A 14,211-nucleotide genomic window follows, 5' to 3' on the forward strand; every position below is an offset into this window, starting at 1 on the left:
AGTATGTACCAACTAGGCCCAAATGAAGTGTTGCTGAAATTCCTTTCTAGTGCAGTGGGTCCCTCTTTTTGTGTGTCTTCATGTTCTTCAACTTCTAATGTCGTCAATGCATTGATCAGCCACATCATCACTGCGACTTGCCGTGCAAGACTTTACGGGTTCTCCCTACGCAAAGGACTTGTGCCGACAGATGTGAGTGCTTTGTTCAGTCCTGTGTCTCCATCATGGAGCCATGTCAAGAGACTGTGTAAACTTCTACGCTCGGAGCTGTGGCGGCAAATCCGACTTTTCAAGGACTGGCTTTGGTCTGTTTGCCATGCTAATGACCCCGAGTGGATAGCTCTTAGGAATTACCGTTCTTATATTCGCCTTGCTGCTCAGCTCACGGAAGCAAGTTGAAATTGCATGGTAAAGAGCTTGTGTAGATCTGGTGCAAAAATTACCCTAGATGAAACAAAAAGTGTTAAGGTGCTTGGTAACGCTGTTCTACCTGATGACGTTAACCGTTTGCTAGTGAAAGGCCCTAAGTTCTGTGTTCCTTCTAGTGTCCATGCTCATGAACTCATAGCTATTAATAGAAATGTTGCTTCTAAGGTGAATCAAGACGACCGCGATCGCTGCCTTCTTGAAGGTGTCGAGCGTTTGGAAAAGGTAGTACCTAAAGGACCTTCGCGCTGTTCCGATGTCTGTGTTCGACGAACGTTATCTTTCTTAAAAGATAACGAACTGTGCCTTTTGGAAGCAGATAAAGAAGGTGCGTTTGTTGTTGTTGAGAAGGGCATCTTTAACGAGAAAGCGTTGCAGGCTGTGCTAAAAAACTTTGCTCCTATTAAGAAAAGTGCAGTTAGGATAAAAACAAAGTTTGTTGACTTTTGTAAAAAACTGGAATTGATGCCGCTTGCAAAAAGCATAGAGAAAAGCAGAGGCAGGTGCCTATCGGTATTTTTTAAGGCTAAGACCCACAAGGCAGATTCACCATTTAGGACCATTATTAGTGAATCTGGTTGTTGGCAGAAGAATGTGAGCCAATTCCTGCAAAAGAACTTAAAGTTTCTAATAGTGAAAGACCCTTTCCGAACAAAGAATTCGAATGACGTGGTGCAGTTCTTGCTTGGGAATAAGGATGTAGGTTATGGTTTTTCTGTTGATGTTGAAGATTTATTTTATTCAGTTCCACAGCGTCAACTCCTGTCTTCGGTACATGAATGTATTGAGTATAGTGGTACGATCTCGTTCCAGAATCATGTCGGACTTTCAGTGGGAAATTTTTTAAGTCTTTTAGAATATTACCTTAGAGCTACTTTTATTGTTTTTAATGACCAACCGTATTTACAACGGAATGGTATTTGTATTGGATCATGTGTTGCTCCCGTCCTTGTGGATATTTTTTTGTCTAGTGTGGATCATTCTTTAGACCATGCTTTTATTGAGCGGAAAGTTTTAAAAGTTTTTAGATATGTCGATGATTTTTTGGTATTTTTATCGCTTGACTCGTCCTACCAGGATACGATCAATAATGTTTTAGAAGATTTTAAGATACATGGACAAGGTCTTACGTTTACCCACGAGAGTCCACAAAACAGTGTATTGCAGTTCTTGGAACTGAAGCTTGAATTCTGTGAACGCCATGTGTGTTGGACCTATCAACCCCGTGCGAAAAAGGACCTGTTGTCCTTCAGGTCTGCGCACTCGAAGATTGTGAAAAGAGGTATTGCGTCGTCATGTATAGAATTGTCACTTAAGAGGTCGTGTGTACACACTATGCAAGAAAGTTTTGACAATCAGATCAGCCGACTTTTGGAAGCTGGGTTCCCTATGTCGCTCTTGACTGCAGTGGTTGAAGCTCTGATCCAGAGAAATAAAACCACAAGAAGGCCGGCCGCCGAACGTGAAACGCGTAGGCCTGCGGTGGTCCCTTATATACATAAGGTGAGTCATCAACTCAAGAGAGTTGCTTGCAGGCATGGCGTACCTTTGGCAATTTCTGCGCCAAACAAGCTTTCAAAGCTATGTTCCCGCACCTGCAGAGAGAACAGAGGAGGATGCCAAATCCGGCGTGATGCCTCATACGTGTCGTGCGCTGTCGGCGTGGTCTATGGCATTCCACTCTCTTGTGGGAAGACATACGTTGGCCAGACAGGGCGTTGCGTCAATGAGCGACTCAGGGAACATGCGCAAAAAGTAAACAAAAATGTAGATAAAGGAGCGCACCTGGTTGCGCATATAAACTCTTGCAGCAATTGTGAGGCGCGACTTGATCGGACAATTATCCTTGGAAAAAGCAAGAATGAACATGCGCGGCTTGCCTTAGAGGCCTATCACATAAAAAGACAAGGAAATAATTGCATCAGTGACACATCGTTGTCCCTGCACCAATCAGAATTTGATTTCATACGTTTGCGTATATGATAAGTTGGCTGACGTCAGTAATGCATTCTGTGCGCCTGCGCGATTATGTGGCCTAGGTATATAAATGCATCGACGATGGAAGGAAAAAAGAAGTTGTTAGTCAGCGCCAGTGTGTGTCGTGTCTTTCTTTTTGTGGCTCGTCTTATATGTTTGCGCTGTTACGTTTAGTTCAGAAGGATTGAGGGAAAGCTGCCCTCAAGAGCAGCTCTTATTTTTGTGTTATTTCTAACCAGAGACCAATGAAGTAATATATTTTTAGAAAGAAAATGACACCGAAAATTGAGTACGTAAAACATTTGATACATTTTCCGGAATCAACTTGGGGGTTAACAGCTAAAGCGGCAATCCAGATACTAGAACATGTTTTGACATGTTTGCTACCAGTGAATGCTGGAAAATATGTTGGCATTCTGTAGTTTTGTCCAACAATGCAAAAGGGATTCTTAATAACTGAGGAAATAAATGGAAAAGTATCATGAAGTATATTTCGTGAATGTAATGCAGAATCACTCAACTTCTGTTGCTATATAATCTCCACTTGATTAACCTGCACTTTCTGAACTAGTTCAGGAGGTACTGCATTTCACTACTCATTCCACCAGTTCAACGTGGTAGCAACTGAACGTTGTGATTTGTTTTACTTAGTGCAGGTTATGTACATGGCGAGTTCACAGCATTCCCTGCACTCGGCCGAAAGGTAGTGCATGTTTACGCAGCAGGTGTGGTGCCGCTTCTGCACGAGCGAGGCGCAGAAACCAGAGTTTCATACAATAATTACTAGAGGGAACTCTGACGTTAGTGTCCACAGGAGATCAAACAAGAACGGCTGTACCAGCATGGAAATTATGGGAAGTACATGGATTTGCCTAAACTTCGTCTGTTTGGCTTCAAACAGCTTTGTGACTTTGTATTCTAGTCATTTTCAACAATATACTGTGTAATAAATAAATAAACATTAAAATCGTCCGACGACAAGATTCAAACACAGGAACTCTAGAACAGAAGTCTGATATTGAAACCATAAAGCAATGGAGGCATGTAACGACAAGCGAGTGCAACGCCCTGATGAATTTATCGCGGGCATACTAGTGCCTTGAGACGCTTGGTGCCCTTCGATTTGGCTACCTGGACAAGCTCAATCGTTGCAATTATTAGCAATTGTGCGTGTTGGCGCCGTCTTCTGCACTTCGAAGAGTATAGACTGCGCTGAAATTTACGACAATAAGATTTATATAGCGTATAATATACGAAGCCACAAGAACGTCTGAATTCACAAGCACGAATATCAGACAAATCCATGTGCTTCCCATCATTCCCATGGTGGTACGACTGCAGCGCCAGAGTTCCCTCTAGTAATTACTGTAAGAAACTCTATGGCAGAAATAACCGAAGTGCCTCGCATTTTGTTCTGGAGTAATAAACTAAGTTTTGCTGGTCCCATAAATCTTACTGGTCATTAATTCCAAGTTTTAGTGCAGTCACATGTCTAGTAGGCAATTGTATTTTGCATAAACATTGCAAAGCCAACTGTGATGAAAGTTCACTCTGGTAAATTGTTTATGATCGAGTAGCATAGACTACTGAAGCAATCTCTGGAAGGCAAGTGAAGTAATTTTCTTATTAGCAGCCTTTAAACAGCATTCGAGCATATGACACATGCACGTCAGATATGCAGATAATATTTCCTTGACTAAGCAAGAAGCCATGCTTCATGTTCCACGAGGCTACTTCTATCAAAGCAGTATTGGTGCTCTCTAAAAACAATGCCAATGCAGATGATCCAAATATTTTTCAGGGGCAACAGCTATGCCTGAAATCATGCTAGATTAGTTTTTTTAAACACATGCTCAGACCATGTTAGAAGTGCTTCTTAAAATCCTCCTATTTATTAGACTAGTCATATATCTGTGCACAAAGGCTACTAATTAGGTCCCATGCTATATCATCTTAACAAAAACTTCACTTAGTAATACACATGCTGTGATAAGATTTGAGACCACATTGACATGCTGAACAAGGTGAATTCATTATTTTTAAAATGAAGCTCCCGTTCTTCCAAACGAGAAGAACGGATACTGAGGATCAAAAATTTTCTGAATCACAGCTGGAAGATACCAGGGAAGGCACGTGGAAACTTATTTGTAATTTTCTATTTAAATGTAGAAATGATAAAAGGAAATGAAAATGGTAAAAAAAACAGGCATGGGGGGAGAACGAACCTACAGCCTTTGCATTAGGCATGCGATGCACTAACCACTGTGCCACCGAGGCAGCATTCAACCGTCCACAATGGCCCCTAAGATTGTCGACGCTCGAACACGGCCGTAGTACCACAGTGGTTAGTATATCACATGCGTAATGTGAAGGTTATGGGTCCGTTCCCCACCAAGAGGTGGATATCTTTTAATCCACTTTCACTTACCTAGAATTCATCATTTCTATACTTCATATAAAAAACTTAAAATATGTTGCTCTATGCTTTCCTTGACCTCATTATCTGCTGGCTTCTTCCAGTTCTGTTACTTCCAACACTTATACATATTCTAATCTGGTAAGTAAACAGTTCTGTATGATGCTGGAATGCAATATGTAACCTTATTGCAGGGCCGTGTTATGTAGAATGCCTTACATTGCCCAGGCAAGGTGTATTTATGTCAATCTGAAAAAAAAAACAATTCCCACTCTAGGCAGAAATGCTGTGTACTGCTGTGTGCAACAGGGTTTAACGAAAACAACTTGTTCAGAAATAAAGCCACCAAACAACGAGGAAATATGTAAACTAGATGAAAATTTGTGCAGTTGCGTGTTAAAAATTTAGCACAGCAACAGATGTATACATAATGAAGGAAGCGCGAGGATGGTTTATTTTGGACACACGGGGCAATATACTTGAAAGATGCATATGAGCTTACATGTGGAGAAATATTGTTTATGTAGCAGCTAAACTACGAACAGGCCTAGAACACACTGATGCAAGGTGTCGAGCATGTAAATCTTATCACGCCCTTAAGTGAAAGAAACATGGCTGTTTCTCATGATTTGCTACATATGGCTGGCTCACACAACTTAGCCACTTCTATATATGCCTTGTAATTATCAGGTGGTCTGTATGACATGTGCAAGCTTTAAATATGTACAAGTGCCACGTAGCTGGACAGCACCAAGGCAATGTCGTTTGCCATCGTTTTGAGGAAGTGAAACCAATTCTTACATTTCTTCTAATTAGTTAATTAGTTAGTAGCGATTACTTAACTGCTCAAATATTATATTCAAAGCAAAAGTGTCAGTGCGAAAATTGTAGAGCATCCTGAAAAATTCCCAATCCAGCTTTCTACTGCTCAATAGGTGCAACAAATTTTTCTTTCAAGCTAGAAAGAAGCCAGTGAACACATGCAAGAAGTGCCGTGCAACTAACTGCTCGTGCACCTGAACACCATTTGGTTCCTCCTTTCATGCTTGAAAAAAACTTCTTGAAAAGAATATTTTAGAAATTGATTAATTATTATTGGCTATGTTTTAGGCAAAATGCATGAAATAGTGTGACTGCCACCGCCATTTTCGGCGACATGAATTGACTCCATTTTCATGTCCAAATCCAGCTATACATGGTGCGTGTTTTGAGATGGTTCTGTAATTTAGGCTGGTTTTGACTAATTGAAGCTTCGCACTTTAATAATGGAGTCAGGTTAAAAAGAAATTGGTACATAAACGGCTACTGACAGTACTACAACCTCCTTTAACTTAGTGCAAAGTGCTTGTGAGCCAAGAAGTTGGTAGTTCTAAGCAGTATTTCTCATTTTGACCTGGTGTAATACCCCACTTACTATGATGCCATGCTGCTCAGTCATGCTGGTCCCAGCTTCAATCTAGGCCATGGCAGCTGCCCTCCAATGAGGGTAAAATGCAATACCGCTTATGCACTTAGATTCAGGTGTACATTAAAGAAGCCAGGTTACCAAAACTTTAGGTTTTGGGATGTAAAAGCCCATAATTTAATTTTAAAATCTAAAAGTGCTTTATTAGGAGCAGGGGCATCATTTTGAGCTTTTACTGCACTGCCATGGCACCAAGAAGCTCCAAGTAAATAAAAACAATTTCTTAGACAATGTACATATCTTGCAAACATTTACAAACACTTCTCTGCATGCACCTCCGTTGCTGTTATATTTAGATCCGTATGCCAAGGCGGGCTATGATGTTAGAACATGTTTCAAATTTTTTTTACCGCTCTAAAGTTGTTGGTTATTTTGCATCTCACTGTGTGTCGAACGCACATTTCAGTGCATCAATTTCTTCAGAAAGTGCACTCCTCTTTATTTATTTGTGCATGCAAAAAGGGTTCAGAACTGCTTTCTGAAGGTCTGTATAACAAGCAAAGAACAATTCTATGTAGGCTGCACAAAGAGAAAGGATTGGTTTGTAAATATGTTATTTAGTTCTTAAAAAAAGAGGCAGCTGTCAGTATTCTGTTCCAAAGTAAAAATTGCCCCTACCTGGCTCTGCTTCATTTTCCAATGTTGATGGTCCATTCGGGGGCACTCAACTGATAGGCTGCACTTTGGCGATGTCGGGTGTGCTGTCGCCAGGCCCAAGGTCGATCGACATCCTCACCAAAAGTAGAGTCCAAACGCTATAAAAGAAATATCTCATCATTTTGCTATCAGTTTTCTCATCTTGTGTGTTTCACACACGGCCGTCAGTGAAATATTTCGTCACTTGGATACTGAAAGAAATTCAAGCATTTTCTGGCAGCCAAGCTGATGATGATGATGTGTGGTGTTTTATGGCGCAAGGGCCAGGTTTGGCCAAAGAGCGCCATGACAAGTGGTAATGTTGATGTATTATGGAAGATGTGACTTGGCTGTAAACTGGCCTAAAAATTGTCGATGTGAAGTGCGTAAAATCTACGTGCTATAACATTATGGCGATGATTAATGACAAATACTATTAACATTAAAATCCATCGTGGAAGAATGATGCAAAATAGAAAATATATAGAATGGTAAAATTACTTGGAGCACTGCTGCCTCGCGGGAGCCCTTGAAACAGAAGGGCCTAGAGGCATGTGCTATACGAAAGAGCTATCACAGCGGCATCCTCTGAAGAGAAGGTGGCAGCCAAGCTGAATACACAGTAAATGGAGAACATTAAAGAGCAGATGCAGTTGTCACATTAGATTGATCAAGTACAGCAGAAATGGAAAATAAATCAGTGATACTGTGTCTGTTGGCTTTGAATGCAAGAAACGTAAAAAGAGGGGCTTGCAGCCACGCCACTTTGAATTTCCCGCGTTTGCTACACCTCACAAGTTTGGCATCGTCCGGTACTCGGGGATAGTAACCGCTTAAAATCAAGATGAACGAGCGTCAGCATAAATGAACAGGATACTTAACCGGGCAATATAGGCGCATAAAACAACTCACGTAGCGAAGCTACTGTCAATTACCCGATGACGCATCTGGGGGCGGTGCAGTTTGGGCGAACAATTCAAAAAGGAATGCTAGTTTCACTTGTTTCACGCCTACTAAGCTAACACAGAATTTGAGTTTCTTACTAAACTATACTGGATATTTACGCTCCGAATAAAACGCTGGAAATTTTGTTACGTCACATTGCATACGTATGAGTGAGGAAATTGCTTTTATTGTGTTCTACCCAGACGGCACGCAGCAGCTACCACTCTCATGCAACAAAAGCATGAAAGTGGTACTCGTGACACCGAAAACAAGCATATACAGCGCCAACGTTACGCCCCTTAGAGTTGGAACTAAGCACGATCAAGCCATTTAGTTTTCCAGCTTTCATAACGCCATAAACACGACCAAACATCGAGCGAAAAAACTCTGCTCTCGAAAATTATTACCGCTTCCATTTATACACCTATCGCTGCCACAAGCAAACGCCAATGGGCTAGCTATCCACAAGCCGCAGATTAGACTGACAGCAACATATTACGGTAACTTAAAACAATTTCCACGCTGACTTAGCAGCCGCGGTGTGCTCTAAGTGCCAAAGTTCTCGTTTGCCGCTCGAAATTCACACCATGATCACGGGCACTGCATCTTTCACATGAAATATTGCACGCTTTGCTCCGGAGCTCAATAGGAGGGCGAAACGCATTTGCACGTACCTGAAATCCGCATGCCGGAAACCCGTCGACGCTTCCGAGAACGGGGCGCACAGCCAAACACCCGTACGGCGGCTTGACTTGGACGTGAGGCACTTCTATCAAACATTTCACATGCGAGATGTTTCACACCGATTGCGCGAGCACCAGAAAATGACGCAGGCCGCATTGCGACGCCGAGCAGACGTGCAACCACCGATGAGCTGTGTGCGCGGATTGCAGAGAACAAAGCCATACAAAACGTTAGGCGCGAGAAGATGGCGGCTCTTGTTGCGGAGACGACGCGGACGAAGCAATGACGCGCGAATGAATGTTGCCAACAGTTGGTTCCGCGTTATGCCGGCGGTGGTGGCTTTAGTGGCGTGTGTTGCGGCTGTCTAATTTTTTATTTCTTTTCCCCAAACAGTATAGCTAAGATCAGTTCTTTGTTTGAATTTTTAGTTGTGTCGTTTGGCATTATCTTTGTCTTTTTATGCTATTAAGCGGCCAATTATGGCCTCTCAGGTTCGCGCGCGCCAACTTCGCGCGCAAATCTCAGAGGCCATAAGACAACTCGTTAGCAAATGCCGTTATTGTCGTTGTTAACGCTTCATCATCCTTTCTTCAACTGAGATAGAAAGGTAGTGTCCCTTTTCCTGGGGTTGGGAGGGGGCGATCAAGACGGCATCGCTCAGCGGGGGGTGGGGGAGTAGGTTGGTGTTGGTTCTTATCGCGAAATTCGCGAACCCTGCGATTTTTTTTATAACGTAAGCATTTCTATACTTCCCCAACAAGAAAAACCATCCGTCCGTCAGTCCGTACCGCACGATATCTTTCAATACAGAACCCGCAGCAGCGAGTGAATTCACCTTCGTGCTAGCTCTCGCTTCAAGGCTTCAACGCGACCGAAGTGGCGAGAACACTGCGCTCACGAAGCTTTCAGCTTATGCCGCACTATGCGCTTTTCGCAGATCACTTTCAAGATAGGTGTGCGCGCGTCTGTTTTCAAAGCGAAGTAAACGGTGAGGACACAGCGCGTGAAGTTTTCAGCAGTGGGCACACTCTGTCCACAATGCAGTTCGCTTTCAAGATACGGTTCGCGCGGCCGTGCCGCAAGCAGCCGCCGCCGGAGAACGGTTCATAATGGTTCGTCGCGGATGAGGAGGGCTAAAGAGCGATAACGGCTCAAAACGAACGGAACGTAACCAGCGCGCCTGGCCCCGCCAAATGCAGTACTTTGCTTGCGCTGCCGACCAGAGCAGCCCGTGTCGCCGCAGCGCTGGCGCTTATACTTGTCGGATCAAGTCTCATAACATTGATAACGACATGGACTGCGTGTAGATGAGGTAGAGTCACAATGCTTACGCACACTTAGACAAATCCGAGAGGAGTTCATGGGTGATTTTTTTTACCGGAAATGTACAGTCAGCGGTGGGACCCAGAGTTGACAATGCCTGTAAGAGGGGTGCCAAGCTTTTTTTCTTTTGTGAGAGTCTTGCCCAGCTCCCAAAGATCTGCTCAAGCTAAGACTTTCTGATTGCTGTATGTGTTTTTTTTATTGTCGCATGCCCTCGAACCGCCACGAATCCTACAGTGTAATGGCATTAATGCAGTAGTCACGTCCAAAGGGAAATGCAGCCGTTAATTGGGCTGCCTAAGGTTTGCGGCCCGGCGGCAGCTGCCCTCCCGTCCCCCGTTTCCGTTGACAATCAGGGGGAGGGGTCTAGAGCAATCTTACACCCCCCTCCCCACAGTGGCGTAACCAGAAAATTTTTTCGTGTGAGGGGGGGGGGTCCCAATTGACCGTGGAGGGGGAAGGAGCGGGGCCATTGCCATAGCAGCAAAAATTTTACTTTTAGTGAGCGTTACAAGTGCCCGGTGTGCCCCACTTGGCTACGCCGCTACTAGCCCCCCCCCCCCCCCCCCCCGCAATCGACGGAAATCGAGCTATCAGAACGTGCATGACACGCATGCATGACATAACATGAAAGACATGCCGCGAAGCTAGCATGGATGTCGTCACATCATCATCAGCTTATTTTGACGTCCATCGCAGGACGAAAGCTTCTCCAGCGATCGCCAATACCCCTTTCTTGTGCTAACTGGTTCCACGTGTTTTCAAGTTTCGCGATTCCATCACGTCCACATTATTCTCTGCCGTCCTCGACTGTGCTTTCCTTCCCTTAGCACCCATTTTGCAACTCAAATAGACCAGCAGTTCTCTCCCTTACGCATTGCAATGTCTGCCCAGCACGACTTCTTCCTCATAATGTCAACCAGTATATCAGCTATTCCCGTTCGCTCTCTAATCCACATCGCTGTCTTCCAGTCTATTATCATCATGCCTAATAATTTTCATTCCATCGTTCGTTGCGCGGTCCTCAACGTCTTCCCAAGCTTCTTTGGTAACTTCCAAGTTTCGGCCCCATACGTTAGTAACGGTAGAAAGCAATGGTTAGCAGTAAGCTCCCTGGTCATGATTTAGTAATGCCTGCCGTAAGCTCTCCAGCTAATGTTTTATTTTTGTTAATTTCCTTGATCAGAGGCCCCTGCGAGTAATTAAGCTCAATAAACGTATTTATGCGCAGGTTCTAGAGGCTGACTGCCGACCATGACATTCGTTCTCTCGCCACGCTGCGGAACATTACTTTTCTCTTCTGCATACAAACTCTCAGTCAGACTTACACTTTCTTCGACATGTTCCTCAAACATTTGTTGCAAATAGTCTGCAGTGTTGCTGAGTATGCCAATGTCATCTACGAACCGTAAGTTGGTGAGCTATTTACCGTTAGCCCTCACTCCTAACCATTCCCAGTCTAACTGGTTGCACACCTTTAAGTATTCAGTGATAGCATTGTAAATATTTTGCTATTTATCATATGAAGCCTTTTGCATATATCTGGCTATGCAAAGTCTGCGCGTTAGTGTCATCCGTTCAATATCAACATTCGTGGGAAACTTCATTTTTGACCACTGTTCGGAGCCAGTGCGCTGCTGCCTAGGTGCCCCCATCTAATCATTCCAGCTACCTGATTCAAGCGCAGGTAGCGCGCGTTTCATGTACAGCCAATATCAACGCCTTAACTGGCAATGTTCATTCATCATATACTGTAAGCTTCTTCCCTTACTCCCTTATAGTTAGGGTGTAAATTAGAAAGACTGGGGTGTTCCAAGGGTGTTTTCTTGTTGAACACCCTTTTTCGTAAAAAGGGTGTTTCAAGGGTGTTTACAAGGGTGAAAAGATGAATACACCCGCATTACACCCATAAGGGTGTGAAAATTTTTAGAGTGTAGAGAGACGTTGAAGGCGCTTTTGTGTCTTGAAAGTGATCTGCGTTGCTTGCAGAGTGCGCGAAGTGCCGATAGCTACGCGTGGGTTGTGACTTCGACTTTTCGTTGACGTTGAAGCGACATATGAAGGGAGGTCAATTAGCTCACGGCTGTTGTCGTGATTCGCAAGTCCGGCGTTTTCAGACAGTTTCCGCAGTCATCGAGCGGGATGGGCTCATGTCTACCTGTGCGCACGTACGTGACACCGTGCTGGCTAATTTGGACAAACGCGTTGACGTGCTAGTTGGTTTGAACCCCTGATGGAATGTTTAACCGCGACTGAATAAGGACGTAGAAACAAGCAGACAGAAAGGCAGTGCTGTCCCTGTATGTCGGTTTATTTCTACGTCCTCCTTGAGTCACGCTTACATATTCCATCATTGGTAATTTGGTTAGTAAGCGAATGTTCACAAATTTCTACGACCTAGAAAACTACTGTCCTTACTTTGTACAGCTATCTAGTAATTTGCTATCGCAATCGGTGCTTCGCCTTTCAGACGTAACTGCAATTATTTTGATGAAATATCTCCTGCTCCACAATGTTCATGCAGAATGGTAGTTATGCCAGCGCGCTTCCGAAGTGCAAGCACCTTGCGACTTTGTTATACAGCGGAAACAGCTTGCATTTTGGGGCGGGAATACTGCTCCTTTCTATGATATATCTAGCATACAAAAAATGATTTAAAGAGCTCACACAGCAGGGGAAGTGCATTGACAACACTATACTCCTGCCTTTACACACCTAATGAAAGTTAGAATTTACTAAGTCGAAGCTGAGGCAAACCCCGGGCCATTGTTATGGGTGTTCAGCCTAACTAGCAGCGAACAAATACTCATAGGTGGCTCCACTGACATATTACTTTTGTCATATTGTGTGTTCTAGTATGCGCGACTATAAGAGATGGAGAGGCTGCTCCATTAGAAGTTGATTCCATTGACAGGTCCACTTTCCCTTCGTCTCGCTTCATATAGTATACCAGATTCTTGGAGAGCCTCTTCTATGAAAACTTTGTTCAAGAACGCTACTATTACGCCTTCCCGTATGTGTATTATTTGTACGTGCGAAACATATGCGAACTAACTCATATACACAAAAAGATCATCGCTGCTTTTTTGCCACATGCTGACGACGTCACAATGTGTACACGACACACAGACCACAGGGGGTGTTCTGTATACCTAGCAATGAACAATTGCCATGAGGGCGGCTGAATTCGCAATGTGTTACTTGCGTACGTTAGCTTCCTGTACTATTGATGTATTATACGAGGCTATCACAAGGAAATAGACAGCCCCCTCTACCAAAACTAGTTCCAAGAAACGCTACTACTGCGCCATCCCGTATGTTTATTGTTTGTCCGTGCGCAATATCGGTGAAGGAATTCATCTGCACATGGTTACCATCGGTATGTTTTTGCAACCCGCTAACGACGTCACAGTGTTCACACTGCGTGGAGATCTAGGAAGGCCGTAGGATGCCCTATACGAGGCCTCAGGATGGTGTTCCGGTATAGTAGAGGCACTTCGGATGCCCAGGCTACATTCACGCTCATCACTGATACGCTAGTTCACCGACTTCTCCTGCAAACACGCGTCAATCGCAACCCAAATGACTCACTCTCGTACCGACGATCCAGGCACTTCGAGTCCAACTGGGCACTTCTGGATCTCTTCTGGATCTGCGACAGCATGTGTTGCACTTCATCGCATCATGGTTTGCACAAGGGTTGCTACGTCAGCATGGGTTTGCCACATCGCCTACCACATCAACAAAGCGCCCTTGCGCTGAGTCCTACACGCCGCGCCAGTCAAAAGTGAAGAACGAATGGGAGAAATCTGGGCTAGCTGAATTTTATATAACTTATGAATTTCTAGCGCTTTGGATGGAAAAAATATTCAGAGTAAAAGAGAACAGAAGTGGTAGGAGCCTGATTTTTCCCCTGATTTCATAAGGGTGGCAATGGCGAAGCACTTCGCAAGATAACGGCAAAGGCCACTAGCACGATGCAGCTCATTCGACGCATCACCAACAAACACGCGGGCATGCGCGAAGGCAGCGTCATCCGACTCATACAAGCCTTCGTCATTTCCCAGATAAAGAACACGGCAGCGTTTCACAACTGGACGGTTGCGGAAAAAAACAAGCTCAACGCGTTCATACGCTAGGCGTACAAACGTGCTTTGGGACTTGCGCCTGGAGTCAGCACCACCAAGCTCTTAGAACTAGGCCTACACAATACGCTCGAAGAACTCGTGGAGGCGCAACAAGTGTCCCAACTTGAACGCCTATCCAAGACCCGCCCGGGCAGACACGTGCTTGAAAATCTCGGCATCACATACCACTCGCAACACGGCGTCAAAGTAGA

General features: G+C 44.2%; 1 long non-coding RNA gene across 1 annotated transcript in view; it reads right to left on the minus strand.

The window, feature by feature from the left end:
- LOC135918236 (uncharacterized) overlaps positions 1–8,614 on the minus strand; it is a 90,311-nt gene extending 81,697 nt beyond the window's left edge. Inside the window, exons 1-2 of the long non-coding RNA XR_011507738.1 lie at positions 8,540–8,614; positions 6,903–7,039 (exon numbers count right to left, since the gene is read on the minus strand). This is a non-coding gene — a long non-coding RNA (uncharacterized lncRNA). The remainder of the gene's footprint in view (positions 1–6,902; positions 7,040–8,539) is intronic.
- Between the last annotated feature and the right edge of the window lie 5,597 nt (positions 8,615–14,211).

The sequence above is a fragment of the Dermacentor albipictus genome, chromosome 8 (assembly GCF_038994185.2).
Source record: "Dermacentor albipictus isolate Rhodes 1998 colony chromosome 8, USDA_Dalb.pri_finalv2, whole genome shotgun sequence".
NCBI classification, from domain to species: domain Eukaryota; kingdom Metazoa; phylum Arthropoda; class Arachnida; order Ixodida; family Ixodidae; genus Dermacentor; species Dermacentor albipictus.